At 40.7% G+C, this 24,734-nt stretch overlaps 1 pseudogene; it reads left to right on the forward strand.

Annotated features, from left to right (window-relative positions):
* The window catches only part of LOC121442357, a 64,922-nt pseudogene extending 40,893 nt beyond the window's left edge, over window positions 1-24,029 (forward strand).
* The last annotated feature ends 705 nt before the right edge of the window (window positions 24,030-24,734 follow it).

The raw sequence follows: 24,734 nt of genomic DNA on the forward strand, positions 1-24,734 counted from the left end.
GGACTGTACATGCCACAAGGATCTCAGGCAGCAGCCTGTAGGCCGGCATGTAATGCACCCAGTGGCAGCGTGTCAGTCATGAGCTAGGGAGTGCTGAGCAGCAGCCTGCTGCATCTGAGTGCCAGCTAGGGCCACGGGCAGGAGAGTCAGTGTCCAATGCGCCACTCAGCCGGCAAACTGATCCCATAAAGTGTGGACTGGTCTGCACATTCGGGTACCAGATGATGACGGAAGTTACAAAATAATCCCACACTAGTTCAGAATTACATATAATAAAGGGTTATTTATTTAGGGGAGACTCACAGATCCCTGTCCTAGATCACAGTCCTCTGCATGAATGGGGAACAGGAATTGAATCTAGCAGCCGGAAGTGAGAGCCAGAAGAGAGTGAACACACGCTTTACAGCTGCAGTTATAGTATAAGAGACCACGCCCAAGTGGGCTGATATCTTAAAGGCTATTGGTCAAAAGAGCTCCCACAGCAGTTATTAAAACATCTTAAATGCCATATTCTATAAATCTCTGAAGTGTTTGAAGATGACCTATTTAAAATGTATCTGTTTGAACTTGAAAACATACCTGATGTGACTACAAGTTCAGTTGTAGTAGATGACTAATTACCTGCATTTCCTTGTTATCCTAAGCAGATAGTAATAATACTTTCAAGGACTAGAAATTTTCCTTCCATTGTTAAATGAGCTATATAGGTACAACACCTTGAACAAGATTAGAAATGTATATACAGGCTGTGTTAACAAAATTAATCTCAAATTTGTATCAATATATAAAATTTGTATATAAAATACAAAACTCCAATCCAATGTAAACTTTTAAAACTAGTAGTTGCTTTTTCTTATCATATCTAATCCTCCCTTTTTTCTTTTCAAAACAAAAGCCTTGAATCTAGTTGTCCTTTGTTTAGCCCTTTTTCTTATCAATGCCAATAACAACTTGTAACTAGTCCCCCTAAACAATGACAAATATCCATAACCCATTGAACAACAAAAAACCACCTATCCCACTTCTTAGGAATGTGGGCATCATATTCTTAAAGTTACTTCCTGTTGTTTGTGAATGACGGTAACTTTAGGAGATACTGAAACAAAATTTGTGGTTAATTGTCAAGTCCTGAGAGAGATAGCTTTATCATTTGTTGTCCATTCTCTGCATAATGGGAAAGTGCAGGGCTTGTCTCAAGTCCTGGCTTGAATAGTATGTTAGGCTATGTCATCTCAGCTAGTCACTTTGAAATTGTTCAGAGCAATTTGTAGTCCAAAGCCGATTTTTTTTTTCTTAGTGATGTTATCGAAGTCCTGGAAGAATCGTCATTGCGGGACCCCATCCTCCTTTTGGGAAGTTCCTGAAGTCTCTGTTAGTTATGCTCATGGTTCACTATAGAAAACTGACAAAGACTCAAACCCAAAGTCATGTATAGGAAGATAGATGAAACCTTTTTCTAGAACAAATTAGTACTCTATATGACCATTAATATCATGACAAAAAGTTTAAAATAAAACCAAAAGAATATGAGATTAGTAGCAATATAAAATAGTTTGTGGATATTTCTTTTTCTTCTGTCTTCTATCAGGAGACTCTCTGACATGAGACAGAGATTTTGGACCTCACTTTAATAAGCATGCATGGGTTTAGAGAGGGAGAGCCACACGTGAACTCCAAAGCCAGCTTTAATCTTTAATTAGACTGGGATTACCAAAAGATCATTTTCATTATATGTCTGTAAAGAATAACAGAAAGAAATATTTGGGAAGATTCATGAAAATTTATCCTGCTGGAAATGTGGTATACCAATAGGCTAATATACTCTTTTTCTTGAGACATTTTTTTTCTGGATGATTTGTCTGTCCTTTTTCTTCAGAGGTCTCATTTGTGCAGTGGTCTTCAGATTCCTTAGCTGTATACCTTTATTCTCCTGAAAAGACAGGAACAAAACCCTTCTGCAACCCTAGTATTGGGAACATTCCCTTTTGGCAAGTTACATCTAGTCAAGTGAAAAAAGCATTTATTAGTTTTATAGGTTAGTTCAGATTAAGTGACCATGCTGTTTGATGATCTCTCATGTCTTCTAATTAAGAGGTGTCTCTTGATCAAATCGAATCTTTTCAATTTTGATGGTATCTGTAACTTTTCTTCTCCTATGTAAACAAAAGAAAAACCCTTCCCCAAAGTAACACATGTCTTGATTTCCATTCCGAGGTCAGTATATCTTTAAAGTATATTGACTGATTTAATTCTGTAGTTTTTTCTACTATTCAATGTCGCTCCACAGCTGTTGTTTCTTTCTCATTAGAAAGAAAATTCAAAGTTAATAAAGCATCATGCCATATATTTCTGATTGTATTTATTATCCCTTTATGTTTATTTAGCATATCCTTTGGAGTTTGATTTGATCTTACTATAACTGCCTGCCCTGTAGGATTGTGTGCTGTGCCTGTAATATATTTTATGTTATAATAAGCAAAATGGTTTCATTTTCTTAGAGACATATACTAGAGCATTGTCTGTCTTTGGTATACCCATGATGTGGGTTTCTAGTCTATATGTGAATATGTTTTATTACCATTTGTTAATAAAGAAGCTGTTTTGGTCTATGGCAGTACAAAATATAGGTTGCTAGGAAAGCTAAACTTAATTCAGGGAGAAAGAAGGTGAAGTCAGGAGGATGCCATGTAGCCACTCAAGTACAATAGGTAACAAACCACAAGCCTTGTGATAAATATGAAATAATAGAAATAACAGAAATGGGTTGATTTAAGACATAAGAGCTAACTAGGAATATGCCTAAGTCATTTGCCAAGCAGTGTTGTAATTAATAATAGTTCTGTGTGATTATTTGGGTCTGGGTGGCCAGAAAATGAAAGAACAGTCTTTGCTTACAAATGGCACTCAATGTGGGGCAAGAATATCCACATAAAGCCTAAGAAAGCTTTTTTTTTTTAAAAAAAAAAAAAGGCTTTTAGACCCACAAAATCAGAAGTCAGCTTGAACTTCTTGGTAGCCACATATTTTTAAAAAGGCTCTGTTTGCTGAATTCAAGCTGAAGAATGGCTCCTTTAAGAGAGGCTTCCCGACTCAATGTTAGCTGGAAAAGCTGTGAGACTCTGTTAAGATATGGCTTCCTGATTCCTACTGGTAGCATAAATGACTCTGGATTCAGGAGGTCCTGTCATAGAGCACTTGAATGGGGTTTGTGGGAAGCATGCTGCAAATTACTTGGTGGCAGCATAAGCCAACTGCTTCTGAGAATTGAGGTGGTAAACCTGACTCCCATACCTCTGCCATGTAGGAAAAGCCAAGCAGGGTGGAACAGAGAGTTGATAGACACTGAAGAAACTCTCTATGTAATTTGCCTTCAATGTGACAAGGCTAGCCATTTGAGCAAGAAACTGCTGTTACCTAGACTGCTTAGTTGCATGCTATATAAACTGGTCATGCAGGACCCACAGAAAAATGATTGCTGAGCTTGCCTAAAAAAGTTGAGGCAGTCCTTCAGTGTTCCTGCTTCGTGAGTTTGCCAGACATTCTGTAGGTCACAGAAGAAAGTGACTGACAATCTGCCCATATAGGCAAAACAGTTTTTCAAATTTTCTGCTTCATGGAAAAATCTGCCAGATAGTATGGGCCTGTAGGCTGAAGAGGGATGCTCCAACGTTACAGAAGAACTTGGGTTGACTGTCCAGGCAGTGAAAAGTCTCTGTTGATTCTAGAGTTTTGGAAGTTGCTTACAATGTACTTCCTATTTACTCAGATAATATATCCTTCTGGGGATATACAGAATAATAGAAATGGGTTCATTTAAAATGTAAGCACTAACTAGAAATATGCCTAAGGCATTGGCCAAACAGTGTTGTAATTACTATAGTTGTTGTGTGATTATTTGGGTCTGGATAGTCAGAAAATGAAAGAACAGTCTCTGCTTACATACCCACAATGGCCATAATGTCTAGCAAAAGTGTGATTACTGAATCAGCCTTTTCTTAAATCAACGCAGTTGCCCATTGAAAATCTGAATAGGTATCAATGGTGTGATATACATATTTTAGTTTTCCGCATTCTACAAAATGGAACACATCCATCTGCCAGATTTAGATTTCATTTCTTTGAGTACCCTTTGGGTTACTTCCTGCAGGTAGTGGTGTTTGGTTGTATAAAGAACAAATTAGAAATTTCCTCATAATTTCCTTGACTGTTGCCATGTGATGGGAAAGTCTTTTTTTAAAAAAAAAATCCTTCACTATTGACATATTGTTTTTAATGAAATTCTGAGACTTTCAGCACATTTCCAATCACTAATTAATTGATTTCTGTCCTACATTGTGCTAGAGGACCTAGCAGATCTGTATGTGATTGGATGTGTGTTATGTATGTGAGATGATTCCTGTTCCTGATTATAATTCATAACTGAATTAATAATGAAGTCAGTTCTATATCATCTGGTAGAAATCCAGCAGTTTCAATCATTTTACTTCATTGTACAGTGATCTTAGCCTCTTCTCTGAACCAGGTACTCAATTATAATTATGGACTGGGCTCTAAAACACCTCTAACCCAAATCTACCCAGTCATTAGGAATAATTCTACTATAAACTGACCACAAGTTTAACATTTGCTTAACAATAGGTGAATGCATGCCATATGAGACTGTTGCTTCCTTTAATGTCCTTAAGTCTAAAATGTCACAGGAGTCTAGTTAGCTGTAACAGAGACTCTGCCATTTGGCAATTCCTTTAAGGTTACTGGATATATTAAGGTTGGTTGTCTGAAAATATTTGACTGTTCCTCTCTATTCTTATAATGCAATGCTGAATTTGGCTCTCCATTAAATTTTTCTGTCTGGATTTGAATATCTCTGTGATCTGTTTTATTAGTTTGTTCTAAGGCCTATTTCTTAGCACTTAGATATACCAACTTTTTTAGTGATAAGACAATGATAATTCTGATAATATAATTAACGTTCCATAAATCCCATCTAAATTAGATATCCTCTCAATTAATTGTTCCATGTTCAAACTGTCTAGCATATTATACAGAGATTCAAATTCCTCAATTTGTCAATGTGGGGAAAAACTCTCTTTTAAGTAATTCATGCCTTTATGAATTCCCAATTGTCTTACCAAATCTACTGATGATGTTAATGAAGCTGTGAGGCTGATTGCTGCTGCATAGAACAGTAAAAGCCTCTCTGGATTTCAAGGCAGCTACCTAGTTTGTCAGCAGCCCAAGAAGGGGATTCAAGGAGAGCCTGCAACTGTGGTAAAGAGAGAGGGGGAGAGAGATATCTGTCTGAAAAACACACAGGGGATTTTGTTTGGGGAAAAAGCACATGTGGCCGGTGGAGGGGGTGGCTACTTAAAGGCAGAACCAGCCAGTTTGGAGCCCAGGTGCTTCTGGAGTTTGGATATAGCATCTAGACACTGTTTCAGAGAGGTTATAAAAGGAAAATCCCAAACATTTCCCCAAAGCTTGGGGATAAATAAAAGAAAGTCTGACCAGGTGGGATGGGAGCACCATGTGCAGCTCTACCCTGTGCCCATGGCTAAGAAGCCTCGGGCAAATGACTTTTTCATGAATTCATACCCAAAGCATTGGGTGCCAAATATATCACAAATAATAAAAGCCCAGAGACAGATATTGGGGTTCAACCTGAAGAATCAGAAAAGCAAAGCAGCCAAGCCACTAGAGAGCTCTTACCTCTAAGAAACCCTCACACTGAAAGAGAGCTAGTTCCTATCTCCTCCCAATTTATATTCCTCTTTAGTGCTGGGATTAAAGGTGTGAGCCACCATCATCTGGATCTGTTTCTGCACTGATCTTGTGCAGCCCAAAGTGACCTTGAACTCACAGAGATTTGTAGTGATGAGGCGAACAGGCCTGCTTTTCGTCCCGCCTGGCTCCCGCACGGCTAGCTTCACCCGAAATAATTACATGGAAACTGTATTCATTTAAACACCGCCTGGCCCATTAGCTATAGCCTCTTACTGGCTAACTCTCACATCTTGATTAACCCATTTCTAATAATCTGTGTAGCACCATGGGGTCGTGGCTTACTGGGAAGATTCTAACCCACGTCCATCTTGGGCTGGAGCTTCATCGCGTCTGACTCACTGCCTTCTTCCTCCCACATTCTGTTCAGTCTACTCCACCTATCTAAATCCTGCCCTATCAAAAAGCCAAGGCAGTTTCTTTATTAACCAATGAAAGTAACACAGATAGATGACCCTCCTCCATCAGAGATCCATCTGCCTCTGTCTCCCACATCCTGGGATTAAAGGTGTATTACACTACTGCCTGATCTCTAATGACTTAGTTTTATCTTCTGGTCTTCAGAATAGCTGTATTTATAAAACATATATAAAATATCACTATAGTGAAGGAGCAGCAGTGACCTCCACTGTCTCTTCTTCCCCTATCCAAAAAGGGCCTGCATATCTTTCTAAACCTCTCTATACTACTTCCTTTGTCTCTCTATATGATCTTTGTCCTCCCAATCCTCTATTTGAATTTTTTGCAAACCTATCTTATGTTCTAGGTAATTAATAGAATCTCCTCCTTGTATTTATTAGGAGCAGTTTATAATCCCAAACAAGACAAAATTTTCAACATTTAAACATGATGTTTAAACAAAATTTAAACATAAAAGTACTTGCATTTGAATCTGCTAGTAAGATATCATCCATATAATGATAAATTATAGATTGATAAAATTGTATATGAATTATTTCCAATGGCTGTTGTACAAAATATTGATACAGGATGGAGATGTTTACTATCCCTTGAAGAACTTTCCAATGATACCTTTTAACAGGCTGGGAATTATAAATAGGCACTGTGAAGGCACATTTTTCTCAGTCCTGTTTTTTGTAAAGGTGTAGTAAAAAAGCAGTCTTTTAAGTCAATTGCTATAATAGATTATCCTTTGGGTAATAAAGAAGGCAAGGGAATTCAAGGAAATTCTCTATAATGTGCCCACTGACTGGATCACCTTATTAAAATTTCTTAGATCTGTTACCATTCTTTGTTTTTAATGACAAATACAAAAGAATTCCTATCAGAGTCTTTTGGGTAGCAGCCCCTTAGGCCCCTTCAGGGTCTAGTCAAGATGCTACAGCCCATGAGGGAAATAACTACAAGATCTGAGTGTGGGTGAAAGAAAATAAATCAGCTCACACAGTTCTTCTCATAATTTCTTTTTTATTGTCCTTTTTTTTCTCCTCCAAGTTTTCTAGTTTATGTACACATACAGACACAATCATCAATTCTCTGGCAATAACAAGGTTACAGGAGTTGCATTTTTTTCAGGGTCATAAAAGCAGATAATAAGTACACAAACTGTAATTATATAACTGTAACTGTCAGCTTTATGATTCAAAGTGGGAATGGTTTGTGAAAGCCTTTGTGGAACTCTTAAGGGGGAAGGCAGTTAATTAAGAGAGGGAAATTAAATCGTTAGAGGAACTTAGGAGGGGAATTTGTGTGTTTTGTTACATTCTTAAGTGACTAAGCAAAGAGCTAAAATGTTATCAGTAGAAACCATGAACAAGATAGGATTCATCTTTTACTCAGTTTGCAGCTTTTTCCCAGGGGGCAGAGGGAGTATCAGGTAATTAGGCAACTACATAAACAAGCAGGGGAATACTGCTGCATTTGATCTGCATCAGCATTTCTGCCAAATGTGTAGCAGGCTGGTGGCGGGGGGAGTCAAATACAAGAATTACATTTACACCTAAGTGATAGAACAAGGAGGAGGCCTTTTAGTAACATAACAATAAATCAGGACCATGACTCTTTCCAGCTGTCTGGACTAAACTATGGCTTTGTTCCTGTGGTGTCTATGAAAAAAGCATTGACTTTGTTCAGAGTTGGGCAAATGGTTAATACCTTGTTTCTGTTATCTCATAAGGTTAAGAGAAAAACCGTTAATCTTCTAAGCTAAGATCTTGTATCAATAAACTGAGGTGAAAACAGTCAGTACAGAGCGTTAGTAGCCTGTTTAGGGTTATAACAGCGTTAATTGGGATGGCACTTTCTATATTGGTAGAAAGTGAATTCAGGGCAAGCATTCTTCCTGTCTTCTCTGAGGGCTAAACATCAGCCATTTCAGACAGACATACATGTCTGAAATGTCCTTGGGTGTCTGTGAATGTCTCAGTTGAGATCTCATTGTCTGGACACTAATACTGACCAACTGCTTAACGAAGGAGATAATAGCAGAGGGGCAGACTTCTAAGTTTATATCGGGGGAAATGGAACAAGGATCTGGTTGTGAGAACAAAAGTTTTGGCTGTGTGATTACTTCACCAGAATCTCACATCGCTGGAGGGAGTCATCCAATATACCAATGCTTAAGGGAAATTGTGCCCAATAAACAATTAGCACATTGTAGTTCTGTAGGAAAAATCTCCAAGCTGTAATGTAAGGGAAAGAACTGGTGTGGGACAATTCTATATTCTGTCACTTATGTTTTAAATAAACGCTGATTGGGCAGTAGCCAGGCAGGAAGTATAGGCGGGACAACCAGACAGGAAGTAGAGGTGGGGCAATGAGGAGTATTCTGAGAAGAAGGAAGCCCATTCCTCCCCAGTCCTCTCCAGACACTGAAGAAGCAGGATGTAACCTGCCCTGCTGAAAAAGATACTTAGCCATGTGGCTAACTTAGATAAGAATAATGGGTTAATATAAGTTATAAGAGTTACAAGAAGCCTGAGCTAATGGGTCAATCAGTTTATAATTTATGGAGACCTCGGTGTGATTTTCTTTGGGATTTACTGGGTGTGGGAACTGGGTAGGACAGAAACCTCAACAAAGCAGGCCCTCATGTTACAAAGAACTATGGCTTCACACAAGAAATCTGCAAGGAGGACAGTTAATACATTCAAAAGGTAGCATTCCTTATCACCTTACAAAATAAGGTTATCTCCATCAGATGTGCATCTGGTGGGTTGACCTCTGAACTCTCACTGTATAATTCTGCGACCTGCCAAGGACTGATTGCTTCTTCAGTATGTTGATCATTTGGCTGCTCCTGTACCAGCTGTTCTAATGTCTGTAATTTTTCTTATGTTAAAGGTTCCACCCAGATGGGATTTTCAGTTAATCATTTTAAATGTAGGGAAGTTGGTAACTTTGAAAGACCAGCAGCTGTTGTGTCTTGCTTATGCACAATCTGAACAGTCAGTGACTCTTCTTGATAATATCTTTTTTTATATTTCTCTCAGAGGCATTCTTTATTTTATGGTTTGTTTCTGAGATTGAGGAATGCTAATCTGGGTTTACCATTGTTGTAACAAGTCATACCCCCATAAATTCATTGCTATTGGTCACATATGCCTTTAATTTCCCTACCTATCCTACTGGCCCTATACATTTGACCCACCTTGTTCTTTTTTTTAAATTCTTTTACCAGAGGTAAAGTTCCAACACCTGGAAACTGAATATTTACCTTCTGAAGAAGCCATTCTGGATGCCAAGATGTTGGAGAAATTATTGTTACATCCAAACCTATGTCTATAATTACAATGTCATTCACTTGTATTTTTAGCTTTGTTCTTTGAACATTTAAAGAAGCATTAAGTTTTTTAATTGCTCTGTGGATGAGTTTCACCAATACTGACAGGGAATGTTTGAAATAAATTTGAGATTGGCGCCTGTAAGAGGCCCCTAAGGTGTTTCCCAATGGCAAAGGATTATCTTGTCTGTCACTTGTTGATCTGCATTCATTGGTCCAATGTTGGCCTTTGCTGTACCTTCTGCATATTTCAGAAGGTCAGGTCTTCTGTTTGAATCATCTCTTGAAAAAGCATTGTTTCTAGGAATGCCTTGCCTTTTCAGATGATCTTATTTACCACATTAAAACATCTGACCTTTTGAACTTTCTTAAAATTTTTAGAAATCACTTCTTCTATCCAAGTATCATCATAAGTGTGAGATCCAATATCAACTATATTTCAGATCCATTCATCTGTAGGGTCTGATCTTGCCTTTAAAGGCCTAATCATCCTTTTTCATTCTGAATTATCATTTTTAAAAGCCAAAGATTCAACTTATATTTGTCTAGCTTCTTAGTCCGATAACATTTTATGCACAGCTAAAGTCAATCTTTGTTTTAAAAAAATCAGTGAAGGGTTTTTGGAACCTTGTATAATTTTAGTAATGAATCAGTCCTCTTTCCTGATTCTTCATCCCTGTCCCAAGCATCCAAAGTTGCTGTACAACATATGGCCAAGATGTGATCATCAAATCTAAACTGTCTTTGCAAATCAGCATGCTCACCTTCATTGAGAAGCTGGTCTTGGGAAATTTCCATACCTCTGGCCCTACTTCATTGTTCTGTGATCCTAGCTTCCTTTCTCCCCCTTATTTTTCATTGTAACTGAGAACTACCTTCTAAGATTGCTGTAGCTAAAGCTTTTCAGTCTTGTGGGGGTATTTCTGTTCTGAGTTCTCTATGAATTTAACATTTGTTTCACAGAGTGTGAATGCATACCATATGAAACAACTGCTTCTTTAAATCTTTTCAAATCTAACATTTCTACAGGATCCATTTAACTTCTGATAGCCTTGGGGCTGCCTGTCATCTGGTACTTGTTCTTGTATGATAACTGGATATTGGTTTTCTAATAGCCTTGGGCTGTTCCTCTTCAGTTTCATAATTCAATGTGGTAGGTTCTGTTCTAAATTCCTCTGTCTGTGTGTGAATATTTGTCTTAGTTTCATTCGTAGATCTTTCTAAGGATTGTATTTTATCAGTCAATTTTTTTTATACTTGGAACCAATATCAAACTACTTTTTAAAGTATATAGCATGAATTACCAAAGTGATAATTACAATTAACATGTCAATCCCAGCTAAGCTGATTATGCCTTCATTTAATTTTTTTCATTTTCAAACCATACAGTGTCCTAACTCTCTGTATCATAATACTGTTCCCCATTCTTAACGTAAGAAAGACTTTATTTTGAAATTTTCTTTAAAGACTTTTGAATAAAATTTCATTTCCTCCTAAAGAATTCCTGGGTGTCTCACCAGATCTGCTGACTTCTCAGTTTTTCTACAGCAGCAGTGTTTGACTGTGGGGAGTGCCTCGGGGTACCTAGGTAGCCAGGCTAGTACCGTGTGCCCACTGGAGTGGCAGCGGGATGCCGCTGCACTGCACGATCTGGGTCGAGAGCACTTGCAGCTTCTTGCATATCCCCAGGGGCTGAGGGTGTGCAGCAGTGGCAGCAGCAGTAGAAGACTAGCAGGTGCAGGCAGGTGTCAAGGCAAGCAGGCTGGTCCAGGGAAGGCCCACAAGCTTCAGGGAGAGGGAGTGAGCCACCTGAAAAATGGACACGGGGGAGGGGGATGTGCAGGAGAAACCTGCTTGGCAGGAAGTGAGGGCACAGAACTGACTGAATGACAGCCAGCAACTGTCTCGGGATCAGGTATCAGGGTAAAAACTGGATTGATCAGAGAAACAGTGGGGGAAACAACCATTGGACTCCTCTCTCTTTCCTTCCTCCATCCAAAAAGGGCCTGTGAATCTTTCTAAGCCCCTCTTTTCTTATTAAGCCCCTGCTAATAATTCATGGGTCTCTCTCTATATGTCCTGGGTCCTTCAAAACTTCTATGGGTAATTCTGGTCAGCTAGTAGTAGCTAGCTCCACCCTCTGATTCAAGGTAAACTTTATTGTTAGTACCAGGATTGTCAGAGTCTGATCAAAATATCAGTGAGACCATGTAGCCCTGGCTGTCTTCAAACTTGCTGTAAAGACCAGGCTGGCTTCAAATTCACAGCGATCACTGCCCTTGACTCCAGAATGCTGGGGTTACAGATGTGCACTTTTCTTGCTTTTTTTGCATGGCAAGTTTCTTACTCCAAACATTGTAGTAAATTTCATTTTGGGTATATCGTAGATGTTGATATTCCTATGTGTTCCCAGGTATGGCTATTGTTACTCAAAAGGATTTCACCATTTTGAATCTATCAGTGAAGGTTTGTGAGAGGGTAATATAAAGTAGCCTTTACAACTTCTGATTTATAACTCCTAATATATGTTCTAAGTGCCTTGTGGCCATCGGCCATTAGTTCTCCTGCCTGGCATGTGTGAGTGCCCTGTGGCCATCTGTTATTTGCATGTGTGAACAGACAAGATTCCTAACCACCTACGAACTAAATTATTATTCTTTATACTCAATTGGCAGGTTCCCCCCCCCCCATCTGTCAGTAGTTTCTTCACACACAGTATTTAGCACTTTGCTGAATACATGAGCTATCTGGCTTCATGGTTCTCTTTTTCTTAGTGTGCCTCTTACCTTATGATACTCTGTCCCATCAACTATAGTCACTTTGATTTTCTTGATTTCTCAACTCCATTTCTGTCATCAAATTGTCTACCGTTTGTTACTTTGTGTTCCTTCCTGGCAACACAGAATGTCTTCCAGGGCAGTAAGTTAGTATATAGTCAGCTTTTTTTTTTTTAGATTCATTTATTTATTATGTATACAGTATTCTCAGTATTCTGTCTACATGTGTGCCTCAGGCCAGAAGAGGGCACCAGATCTCTTTACAGATGGCTATGAGCCACCATGTGGTTGCTGGGAACTGAACTCGGGACTTTTGGAAGAGCAGGCAGTGCTCCTAACCACTGAGCCATCTCTCCAGCCCCTATAGTCATCTTTTCACCGCTGTGGCAAAATACCCAAGAAAGACAACTAAATGGAAAAACTTTCTTGAATTCCCAGTTTCAGAGATTTTAGTCCATGATCACTGCATTTTGTCACTGTAGACTTGAGGGGACACAGAGTGTGAGTCTTCTGACCCTTGACTCGTGCAAGGTTAGCAGTCATCCTACTGGACAGTAGTCCTCAAGACAGTTCACACGTACTACTTCAAGACTACTTCCAAGTGGAACGGTTCTTCACTGTAGTAGGGACACACACAGAAATCATTGAATGAGGACTAGATCTTTCTCTTCAGGCCATGACAATGGTAATAACTTCTTAAGGACTACCCTGAAGTATCAGAATTGAAACAGTGATCAATCAGACCACTCGTTGATCAGGATTGCTAGAATTATGCATAGCCCTGCCCCTCCCCCACCTAGATCCAAAGCTATGTCAGCCCTTGAAGATGGACTTGTGATCACAAGGCTCTTTTGGTGTTTGTTGTCACAAGTGTAGCCACATTAAATAAAGCTGTCTTTGCTTGTTCCCCCTGACCCCCCCCAAAAAAAACAGAAACAAAATAGCACCCTGGTTTGGTTTGATTTGGTTTTGAATATTTGTTTTCTTGGTTTTGAGTGAGGGAGGTTAAATCCATTCACTCTATTTTGGCCAGAAGTCGATATTACTCTTTACATCTTTTTGTTTTGATTCAAGATCAATATATGGCAGGCGTTAACTGTCATGTTTTTGGTTTTTATCAAAGACATTTCACTACTTTTTCATGAGCCATGAATTGACATTCCAGGCTGGATTTGTCTGTTTCCTCATCAGTAATCAGGTTAAATATCTGTACTGCTTTCTTGAATGGGACTTTAAGTGACCTTTCATGCTGAGTTTGATCACATGTAAAGTAAAATGTTGAAGATCTTCAAATTATTATTTTTATATACTGTAATTTGAGAATATCCAGTGGCTGATGGTGGCACTTAGGAGGTAGAAGCTCATGGATCTCCATGAGTTTGAGGCCCAAAAGGTTTATATAACAAGTTTCAGGACAGTCAATGCTACATAAAGAGACCTTGTCTCAAAAAACAAACACAGGAGGAGAAAGGAGAAGAGGTGAGAAGGAGAAAGGATGAACCTATGGAATTGTTGAGACCTTAAAGATCCTATTCTCAAACTTCTTTTACATGGCTGTTTTTGATAACCTTGTTGCAATTAATTATTACTTGGTAGTTACAAAATCTTTTCAACATCAGTTAACTAGTGTTTTCTCGAAGGCCTACCCTGCTTTTCTTTTTGAGTATCATTAGGAATTCAGATTGTCTTTACATTATATTGTATTTATTGTATTTCATTATAATTTATTATTCCTCCTTTTTTCTTGCTTTCTCTTTGTGTCTATCAATGTGTGTGTATGTATATGCACACACACACACACAAACACACACACACATGCACACATAGATCAAATCCAGGGCCTTGCACCGCTACACAAACACCATGCCAAAGAACTGCACCATGGCCCTTATTCATTGGAACACAAAAATAATCCAGATTTGGTCAATGTGATCCATGTTGCCATTTAACCATAAAGTATGGGTTAAAGTGGGCTATTTTAGGCCTCACATAATCTATTCTAATCTAATAGTAGGAATAGAGAAAAGCATCCCTAGGTTGGATGCTTGCTCAGGCCCTGTGCATGACCAACCCAGAGTGAGACTTGAGTTGAGGGGAGTTGCTTCTACTATCAACATCTCCTAGTTCTGTTTTTGTCTCCTGTTTTAGGCGTGTCACCTGGTTCGGTTCCTGTCACTTTTGTTAAAGGCACACACACACACACACACACACACACACAACACTTGCTCTTCTGTTGAACACCTCTGTCCTCCTCCATGATTACTTTCAGTATCAGAGAGCAGCAATTTGCCATTGAGTCCCCACCCAACTGAACATGCCTCAAGAACTCTGTCCTCTGCGACCCTGTGGTAGCCTTGGCCTGCCTCTTCTGTACCTCAGTAAGGCTTTTCCAGTAAACCAATTCTCTGTTTTTCTATTTACAGAATCTTACCTAGACATATGGCCTGCTGCCTCTGCAAATATAAAACTGATATTGAGGTTGTCTGCAAGACAGTCAAACTGCATTGCCATACTGGATGTCTGACAAACACAACACATTGTCGTGAGTCTCTTACCTGATGAATGTTTTAATTTTATGTCTTACTTTTTAACTAGTTATGAAAAAGGCTCATCCACACCTTCTCTTTTGCTGAAAGTTGGATTCTCAGCTATTATTGCATGATTAGATAATAGAACTGTTCCATATGCAGAAAGAGCAAAAGAAAGGGGTAAAATGGGAGAGAGATAACATAGATGACCACAAACTCTTCACTATGCTGTCTGCCTGGTATCCTGCTTCCAATAATTACTTTTGCATATAGTACACTTCAGTCTGTAAGCTGGCTTTTTGTACATTAGGTCTCAAGTGATCTCCTACTTTTGATATCTCTAGACAGATTTTGTTTGGTTTCTTTTCTTAATTTTGTAAGTGATGCCTTTTTATTTGGAATCTGAGAGCAGTGAGTGCTGCCTCACTGTGCTGCTGGAGCCGGGAGCTCTTCCATGCCCACACCGACCACCTCCCTACTGTTTTGAACCTCAGGCTTTTCTACCGCCAAATCTTTCATGTAATTTTAAGTGTTTTTCTAAACTGAATATCTCGGCACATGGCAATAATCCCAGCTACTCAGGAGGCTGAAGCAAGATGATCCAAGTTCAAGGCCAGTCTAGGCAATTTAGTGAAAACCTAGCTCACTTTTTTTTAAAAAAAAAATATTTTAAAAGGGGACAGCGATACAGCTTGATAGTATAGCTTGTGCTTAGCACTAAAATATTTTCTATGTATTAGGTTTATTAGCAATAACTTCATCCAAAATATGACCGTTTTCTTGCCTAAATAGTTTAAATGCAAGTCTTTAGCCTTGATCTGGAGAAGAGAAATAGAAGTGGCATTTGACTGTCTATATAAATGTCATTTATTTTTATTTAAGAAACCAATTACATTCTCTTTTTTCCACAGAAATGGCAAATAAGCATTTCTCTTATTTTACACATCAGAAGTGTCAACTGCTGTTGCCTCTTGCTTGAGTTATCACTTCCTAATTCTGAGCAGTCCATAGGCACACATTTTTCTTTTCACCACTCCTTCAGGCCCTCACTACCACCTCAAATCCTCTCAATTCTCCTGGGAAAGAAACACAGCTACACAGTGACTCACTTGACCTTCCTACTACCAGAAGCCTTGTATTGTTCCCATGTGGACCTGGAAGAATGAGAAATGAAGTGAGAACAGGCTTCAGACAAGAGTAGCTCTGACCTTGTGCATTTTATGAGTTCGAGTAATGTTTATCTAGAAATTGCTATTCTATAAATTGATTTTACATAAGAATAAAACCCAGTACATTAAACATGTCTTCACCTACACCTCATAACCCCCTTCACTCAGGCAAGAACCAGAAAGATGCACAGAGAGGATGCTCCTGTTTCAGGAGCTGGAATACATGCCAACAGAGCCTATGGGAAGAAATTGGGCGGGTAGGTGGAGAAGGACACACATCCAGATGTGAATGAGAGGTGCCTGCTTTAGCATTTCTGGCCTCACTCCCCTCAAAGGTTGTCCATCACCATAGTTAGCTGAGGTTGTATCAACAGAGGGCACATTGAAACGATGGAGAGAGGAAACCTAGTGGGCCTCTCGAATCTGAGGCAGATGGTGTAGATGTAGAAGCCTGAGGAGGTTCAGTCAGCCATGCAGAGAAGAAAAGCTGGCTTTGTCTTCTGGCTCTGGGTCTCTCTCTACTGGTCCACTGGCTGTCTTGAATAGACTTCCTGTGTGCACACTGTGGAATGTTCCCAGGAGGTTCCTACTTTGCCAATGACACTCTTTCTTTCGGTTGCTCCCATTTCACAGAATTTAGTTTAGTGTGTTTTCACACACACACACACACACACACGCACACACACACACACACACGGCATACCAGTATTTCCTGGCCCATAATTTATTTGACTACAGTGTGTGACTATGAGCTGAGAAAGGGGTAAAAGTATTCTCTGACTAAAAACAATCTCTCCATCTCTGACAGTTGAGGAAGCATCTATAGGGAACCCAGAAGGGGCATTCATGAAGGTGTTGCAGACCCGGAAGGAGAATAACAGCACTGAACTCATTATTGAACCAGAGACAGGCTATTCAGACCAAGAAAATGCCAAGTACTCCAGCTCCATGGAAGAGGATATCAACTTTAATGATGAAAATGATGTTATGAGTGCCCTGAATTACATACTGCCATATTTCTCTGAGGGAAATCTGGAAGATGTAGTATCAACAATGTTACCATACATTAAACTGCTGTTTTCTCATGACCAAGATTCAGAGAGTTCCTTGGGATCTTTGCAGAATGATACACAAAGTCTTTTTCCTACAAATGAATCTGAATCTGGTAACTTCACTAACAAAAATAAATTGAATAAACTTTATTTTCTGGAAAAGTTATTAGATGAAGAAATTGATGAGGTTAAAAAGGAAGAGAAAACTATACTACATAAGGAGAAGTCTAATAATTCAGGTAAAAAATTTAAGTGACAAATATTTGGAAAGAGTTGGACACCTGCCCAGGCAGAGGAAAACAGTCTTGCAGAGATTGAGAAGGCAGAGAAAAGACTCCACAGCCTGAACAGAGTGCTCAAGAGGACAGGAAGCATACAGAAAAGGCACTTTAAGGGAGTGAGTGACAAGAGCCTGTGGGATAAGCAGAGTGTCCAGACGCCTGTGGAGAGTATTGCCAAAGACGGACAGCTCGGGAGCCCACCCACAGTGGAGTAGCAGCAACTCAGTATTGTTCAGAAGATCAGAAAATTAGTGAGAAATTCCTTCCACCCAGAGCCCTTGCTCCCAAAGGAGCATGGGGAGGCAGTGTCTTCTTCCCCAGAACAGTCGCTGGTGGACAAGACTCTCACTACAAAATCGCTGCCTGAGTTCATAGACAGACGAAAAGACTTGTCTTACACCATTTTAGTTTTAGAAAGTGCAAATTTAAATGTGAAAAGAACGAAGGGGTCTAACCCTAGTTTACTGTCTGAAAAGACACATAGAAACCTTAGGAAGAAAAAGTATCATTTCCGGTTGATTGCAAAGAGTCCAGCATCCTCTGCAGTGAGGAGCCTGGTAAATTCCCCTGCAGGAGGGGTCTTTTCATCTTTAGGAGACCTGAGTTATGCAGAAAAGCCTTTTTCAGAATTAGATGCTGCCTTAGGACCTCCTTCCAAAAAACCTCTGGCTGCATCTGATATTGATAATATTGAAGAACACATCTTTGAACCAACCACCCCTATGTCTGAAGAACCTATATCAGAAAATATATTCCCTGAAATGACTGCTGTAGAGTCTTTTGGGCCTACATACGATTTGATTCCAACAGATATCACTGTGCCTGAAGAAACTGCATCAGAAATTATACCCTCTGAGAATCCTATTGTAGAGTCTCATGTGCTTACCTCCGATTTAATTCCAACAGACATCACTGTGCCTGAAGAAGCTGCATCAGAAATTATACCCTCTGAGAATCCTATTGTAGAGTCTAATGTGCCTGCATCTGGTTCAATTACAACTCTTCAGCAAGCCAGCAAGCCACAGTTAGACTTCATCTTGGGGCCTGACTCCCATGAATTTGCTTACTCGTTGCTGATGTCACCAGGTAAACGCTTTGAATCTCAGCTAAACCAGCAGCTGCGGCCCCTCATCCCCAACAACAACGTGAGAAGGCTTATTTCTCACGTTATCAGGACTTTGAAGATGGATTGCTCTGATCCCAGTGTGCAACTGTCCTGTGCCAAGCTCATCTCCAGAACCGGCCTCCTGATGAAGCTTCTCAGTGAGCAACAAGAATTCAAGTTGTCCAGGGCCGACTGGGATACGGACCAGTGGAAAACTGAGAACTACATCAATGAGAGCCCAGAAACCCAAGGTGGACAGAAGGGTCTGGAACCAAGTCAGGTGAGGACAATGTTGGAACTGAGTCCCCTGTACCCTCTCAGTCATTTAAGCAGAAAGACTGGAGGCTTCTATTCCAGATCTTGTATTGTCCACATAACACTAGCCCAGCCAAGACAGTGGTTCTCACTATGGTTCTAAATTTATTGACAGAAGGCAACCTAAAACTCAAAACATAAAAATTGTGTTAGATAGGTAGCACATTTAATTTGGTATGTTCTTTTAAAATCTGCAAGCTACTAATGTAGAAAACTTTTATTATTTTTTTCATATTGTCATTTTGTTTTATAGTGTTGGGGATTAAATTCAGGACCTTGTATACATAATATACAAGGACTTGATCACTAAACTATATACTGTAGCCCATAGTCTTGCTTTTGTTTATTGTGCTATTGGGGCATTCTGTTTTGTTTTGTTTGAGAAAGGGTCTCACTATGTAGTTATATCTAGCCTAGAAATTGCTGTGTAGACCAGGCTGGCCTTGAACTTTCAGAGATTCACTTGCTTCTGTCTCCAGAGTGCTGGGATTAAGAGCCTCACCAAGCCCAGCTCTTAGTTTTATTGAGTCAAAGTCTTTTTGTATAATCCAGGATATCCTAGAACTTACCTGGTGTTCTAGGTTGTCCTTGAACTTATGGCAGTCCTCCTATCTTAACTTCCCGATTGCTAGGTTATATATATGTTACCATTCACAAGCCCAAGAAGGAATTTTAAGCAATTAGCCTTCACTTTCTGTCATTCTTTTAATTTTATTATTATTTAATAGCCACACAAATGTCCATTCATTTATTTCATATATTCCAGCGCACAAAAGAAGTTCCGGGATACAGCTACAACAACAAAGTCATCTTGGCAATATCTGTAACTGTAGTAGTGACAGTGTTGATTATCATTTTCTGTCTCGTTGAGGTAAGGACAACAATACATTCCTGTGTCCAGCATGTGCCCGGTCTGTGTCATAGGTTTAGAGGCCGCGAACTGAAAACCTGAGCCACTGACCCTCTCTGTCTACAAATAATGCCCCCGAGTGTCCACAGGTACTCTGTGAAGTCGGGCTCCTCAATGTCAGGTCATTATGTAACGTTCTGATTTGGTGTCAGACTGGTGGTGTTGCCGTGAGAGGCTGTGGGAGCAGTGGAGAGTTCTCTGTCCGTGAGGATGGTGGAATTTTGAGGCTAGATGGCAGAAATCAGCATGGGGTCAGTTCATGACCTCCGGGAGGATGTCCTCTGGCCCCTGTACAGGCAGCACCTCCACACCTAATGTGGTTGTGACCTCCAGGGAAATCTCTGTAAAGTCCTATATTGCTCTTTAGTGGTGTATACTGTTCACCACTGTGCTGGAATTTATTCACATTTTCACTATTTTTTCTGCCAATTTAGATGATACTCTGTGAGTAGAGTAAGCATGCCCAGTATTTTGCCTACAGTAGATAACAGTGGTATTCAAAGAAGAGAAATGACGCATTCCATCAATTCTACTATGAGGGTGATAGAAATCAGTACTTATTAAAATAGCATCAGAGAAAGATGTTTGTGTACTTCTGTAGTCCTTGCTCTTAGGAAACAGAAGCAGGATGATCCATAGTTCACAGTCGTTCTCAGCAATGTAGTGAATTCAGGCCAGGGATATATGAAATGCTATCTTAAAAAAAAACAGATTAAATAGTAACAGACAGAGAAAAGCAATGGACAAACAGTGCGGGGACTGTTGGGGTCTGGGGATTTATATGGCCTGTGCATGCTAAGCATGAGCTATATTCCTAGACACTTAAGACTTTTGAGTAATTTAATAGTTTAGTCAACTGTGGAAAATGGAGTAAATGGTAAGAGAACAATTGCCTGACTGTTTTGTGGCCAAGTAATGAAAGCTTACTCCTTCTTACCTTAAAGAAACCATGCGAAAGAGAAAAAATAGCAGTGGTTTTAAAAATGAATGTGTGGGGGGAAGAGCTGTCTGTTTCCACTCCATAGGCAAAGGCCTTTGCTGAGTCTGGACGCTGTCTTCCACATCCTTCGGGATAGAAGGCTTGTGCCTGCTGAGCACAGCACAGAGTTCTCCATTCTTTGTCTGATCTAATCTCAGACTCCTTGGGAAGAGCTTATCAGCCTCTCCTAGGGTGAAGAGCACCTAGGCCCAGTGGCCAAACCAAGAGTAAATCTCCCATTCATTCCCCTGATCCCTAAGCCTGCACCTGGACCCTTCACTGGTCAGTTTCGCCCCCTCAGAGACAAACAGGAAGTACTGGGAGTGTGAGAGTACTAGGAAACCATTGCAAACCACCCAAAGCATTAATATATTTCGTGGTAAAACAACCCAGTGGAAAGGAAAGTGTCTGTAGCCGAGGCCACTCATCTGCCGGCCTGTGTCTCCTCCTGTGTGAGTTATGGATGTTCTTGTTCTCAGGGTGTTACCACCTCAGGGGACGCAGGTTCCTTCTGTACCACGTCCTAGCTCTTGTCTAGCACTGTTTTCTCATTTGTACATTTTCCCGCCGCCCCAGGAGAAAAGGAGCTTGAGACAGGGTTTCTATAGCCAGAATGACCTGGAATCCACTATGTACCTGAGGCTGACCTTCAGCTCCTGATCTTCCTGCCTCAGAATCACAGGCATGTGCCACCAAGTCCAGCTGGTGTGCTGACGTCTTTGTTTTGTGACTTTCCACCCTACTAACTTTTCATATTACTTCCAGTATAGTTTTAGTTGATCTCGTCAGCATTTTGGTTGTCTGTTGTTTCCAATACAAATAGTACTAGTTTTTCACCTGTCTTCCCAATTTAGTTTCCTTATTGTGTATTGAGCCCTTCTTGACAGGGCCACCCTGCAGCAATGATAGAGGAGACCTCTGGACACCTTAGGCCACCCCGCAGCAGTGACAGAGGAGACCTCTGGCCAGGGCCACCCTATAGCAGTGATAGAGGAGACCTCTGGACAGGGCCACCCTATAGCAGTGATAAAGACATCTTGCTCTTGTTCTTGATCTCTTCAGCAGTGCATTTCTTAGGCTTTTGCTGTATACTTAGATGGAGTTAAAAATATTTTGAATCACCTGACCATGATAGTGCTTTCTTTTAATTCCAGCACTCAGGAGGCAGAATGCTGTGAGTTCATGACCTGCCTGGGATAAAAAGCTAGTTCCAGGACAGCCAGGACTGTTAAACAGAGAAACCCTATCTCAAAAAACAAAAAATTCATACTTTTAACAGAAATTATTTTTATTAAGAAGTATTTGCTGAATTTTATCTAAAATAATCAGTATAATATATTAAGTGAAACCTAAAGGATGGTGTTGTGAAGAGACAAAGAAGGGCAGAATGGGCTCCTGAGCTCACTGAACAGGTAAGACTTTAGGTAAGTAAAAGGAATTAGTAGATTTAGAAACAGTGGTCATTGTGATAAGCAGAATTATGTTTTCTCCCCAAACAGGTTTATTCCCACAGAACAAAAGAGGAAGATGAAGAAAAGTCCATAGGGTAAATATGAGACCATCTTTCACAGAGAACATGAGAGTTAGCAGAGAACTTGGAACTCACCTAATTCCCTCATCTGACAGGGAGAAGAAAATTGCCAGAAAGAATATGATCCTCTCTGTTGTTTTGCCTGGCTCCCAAAGAGGCACCTGGCACTAGCATGGATGCCTCTGCTGCCACCAGGCTTTCAAAGAAAGAGGGTGAAATCCATAGGTTTAGGCTGTACCAGCTTTTGTTAGTGTTGTCTGCTCCAGCTAGAGACTTCAGAATTGGATGCTTTGGAGAAGAAGCAGGGGAGCCCAGAGTTAGAGTGTAGGGCTGTGAGTATACAGAGGAGGAAAGTCCATATCCTCATCCTGTTGGTCACCTTTTGAGCCTCTTCTTTCTTTGAGTGACACAAACTTCATAGAACTATAGCTGGGAGAGATTATGGACAATAGTTACCTTTCTTCTAAAGAGGAAATGAAGGACAATGGCAGAAATGTCTGGTCCTGTGGTCACTCTCTGGGGCATGTCAGAAAGAGGACCATTTTCTCCCTGGTGGAGCCCTTGTTTTTAGTTCCTCTCTGCTCAGGCTTTGGTCATATTTCACATCAAATCTGTACAGCGTATATGTCTGGAAAGTATGCTCTGAGTTTCCTAATTGTCCTTGGATTCAGAAAAGATAACTAATGTGTGTGTTGGTTCTTGTCATGTACTTTACTGCTTTTTTGGAGACATGGTTTCACACTTAGGCTGGTCTGGACTCACTGTGTAGCCAAGGCTGGCCTCAACCTCACAGAGATCCGCCAGCCTCTGCATCCCCAGTGCTGGGATTAAAGGTATTATGCACCACTGCCTGACTGGCCTCAGAATCTTGTTTCAGCCTCCCAAGAATTGGAATCACAGGCATGATCCACCATGCGCAGCTACCTGTGCCCTTTAAACTGCTCTTACAAATCCTCAGCAGAGGCAGGCTGCAGGGTGAAACCCCGTGAGTCTGTGAGCTGTGCTGTGGACTTGGGCTTTGTACTTGGAGGATAAAGCAGCTAGGCAAGCAGGAGCAGCCCCTCCCTCACCTCAGCAAGTCTGCCTGTGAGAGCTGATCTGCAGGAGAGCAAAGGGCTCCTGCCTAGAGTGGCTTCTTCAGAGGGAGAAGTTGGTTCAGTGGAATAAGTGGGACTACTGTCATGCTGGTGCCTCTGCTCCAGGACAATTCACAGGCAAAATCTCCCCAGGGAGATCTTTTGGAAAGTTCCTAAAAGCCAGATATGCATGGAATTGTTGTTAAGTCCCATTGCTGGGGTGATCTTTGTTATGGGGAGAGCCAAGATGTCCCCAGACAACACCACACACACACACACACACACACACACACACACACACACACATAAACACAGCACAATCACTAACTGTCTTCTGCATGTGTTTTCTTCCAAGGAGTAAGAAATGCTACAAGGACAGTGAGAGTCAGGTAAGCCCGAGACTCGGTGCTGTGGCTGGAGAAGGTGGGGCTAAAAGAACTAATGTCTCCCCTTCTGTTTCCTAGGAAGGATTTTTCTGGCTAAGGTGGCCACAGTGGCTCACAGATTTATTCAAACGTGACATACGAAAGAAGAGCATGACTGAGGGAATGCAGGTCAAGGAGTCCTCTGCACAGGACGATAGTGCCATTCAGGATGCACCATGGTAAATGTCTAGCTCAAATGAGAAGCTAAGGTCAAGTTCCTCATTTCAAAGTTTGAAAGCCTTGGCATTGCTCTTCTTCCAGGGACGTCAAGGGGGAAGTGATGCCGCCGGCCCTGAATCTGTCAGTCGCTGAAGCAGAAGAGAGTGAAGAAGCAGATGACACTGAAGGCACAGAATGATCTGCTATCATTTATTAATAAATTATTTTGTGTAGATTCGTGAGTGTCAAAGGACTTTGTACACAAGTAAATGAAAATCGATGTAGAGCAGTTTAGAGCTGAGCCAGTAGGACGACTTATCACGTGAAAGCAGTGGCCATGCAAGCCAAGTTTGATCCAGAATCCAAGTTTTATAAAAAAATGCTGCATGGGTAGCAAGCATCTGTAATGGAAGCACTCGTGAGCAACATAGGAGGTGAAGACAGAATCACTTAAAGTCATCTAGCCTGGAGTACAGAGCAAAAAAACAGATAAGGGACCCTGCCTCAACAAGGTGGTTGGCCAAAACCAACTCCCAAATATTGTCCTATGACTTTCACATGATTGCCATACCATGCATGAACCTAGACATTCCTCTCCTCCCCCCGTACACACACACACAATTTCAAAATGGGGAATGGGCTTATTAAACACAGAAAAAATACTGACTATCCAGTGATACAAAGACTGGCGCTGGTCATGGATGCTCAGCATTCTTGGTCCCCAGAGGAGCAGTGTGGCTGGGGAACCACCGGCCTGTGTGGCTGGCTATGGGTCCAAGCAGAGCAAGTGGCCCTCTAGTCCTCACCTGGCTGGTCAGTGAGCTGGTTGCAAAGGAGGTGTCCTTAGCGAGTCATCTTAAAGGACAAGAATAGGGAATATCTTGAAGAAAGGGGAGGCAGTGGA

Source organism: Microtus oregoni, unplaced genomic scaffold, assembly GCF_018167655.1.
Source record: "Microtus oregoni isolate MIOR12 unplaced genomic scaffold, Mior012 000091F_ref0000469, whole genome shotgun sequence".
Lineage (NCBI taxonomy): Eukaryota > Metazoa > Chordata > Mammalia > Rodentia > Cricetidae > Microtus > Microtus oregoni.